The 1,010-nt window shown below is 40.6% G+C and overlaps 1 long non-coding RNA gene across 1 annotated transcript; it reads left to right on the top strand.

The window, feature by feature from the left end:
• Positions 1-435: 435 nt before the first annotated feature.
• On the top strand, positions 436-1,010 carry LOC132579666 (uncharacterized). Its single transcript, XR_009555982.1, has 2 exons — positions 436-570; positions 809-1,010. It is a non-coding gene; the product is annotated as an uncharacterized LOC132579666 (long non-coding RNA).

The following is a 1,010-nucleotide window of genomic DNA, read 5'->3' as shown; positions in this document are numbered from 1 at the left end:
GGAAGATTTGGGACAACAAAGTGAAAGCAATAAATGATTCTTCCCTCAATAATACTTAGTTTATTAGATATCTGGCTTTTCTCTACAGCAGGGACCAAAAGCAGCTTACAACGTCATTGTCCTCCATTCATTTTATTCTCACAACAACCTTGTGAAGTAAATAAGGCTGCGAGAGAAACTAGTCCAAGCTGACCTTAGAAACTTCCATACCAGAGTTCAGACCTGAACCTCCCAGGTTCTAGTCTGAAACTCTAACCATTTCACCATGCTGGCTACAGATTAACTCCATTATATTTCCCATTGTGTTGTTATTGTTTCATCAAGTTATCCAGATGTGGAGGTACACAAAGCAATCTTGGGCATTAATTTTTCTCACATTAAGGCTTTTGACAAAATCATCCAACAACCCCCCCCCCCCACACACACACACATACTCTGTTAAAAAGAGGTTTCTGCATGACACTGCCTGATTGATGGAACAACAAAAGATCATAACAAGAGTGGCTGGCCATTTTGTTGACATCTGGATAGATCTTCCTGCAGTAGTGTGGCTCCACCAAGTCAATAGCAGTAAGACTGCTTCCTGAGAGGCCTTTTTCCCCTCTGTGTTTTGATAAAATAACCAAGGGAATCTAGATGGAGATGCTCATACTGAGAGTGTTCCACTTTGTGAAAAATAGAAGTGCTGTAAGAGGAAATTTATCTGTCTCGCTGTGGCTTGCCAAGTAGCATAAACAGCAAAAATACTCTGTATATGTATGTCTCCAACACACCATCTGCAATTGAAATGCCTCTTGGTTTCCAGCAGGCAGTTCCACCCATAGAGGGCTGACTTGATGGCACCTTTGTGGTATCAATGGCCTGGTTGTGTGCGTTCTTTCCTAAACCACAGCTTAATTTTACATTTGCCTTTACACTGAGTTCTTTTTCTCAGTCAGCAGTCCGTAAACTTGTGTTTAACATCAAGCTTATCTTAGCGTTTACATTAATAAACTGTGGATTATATCATA

This window comes from Heteronotia binoei, chromosome 11, assembly GCF_032191835.1.
Source record: "Heteronotia binoei isolate CCM8104 ecotype False Entrance Well chromosome 11, APGP_CSIRO_Hbin_v1, whole genome shotgun sequence".
NCBI classification, from domain to species: Eukaryota; Metazoa; Chordata; class Lepidosauria; order Squamata; family Gekkonidae; genus Heteronotia; species Heteronotia binoei.
The sequence above is the reverse complement of the archived record's forward strand: the minus strand, read 5'-3'. Positions and strand labels throughout refer to the sequence as shown.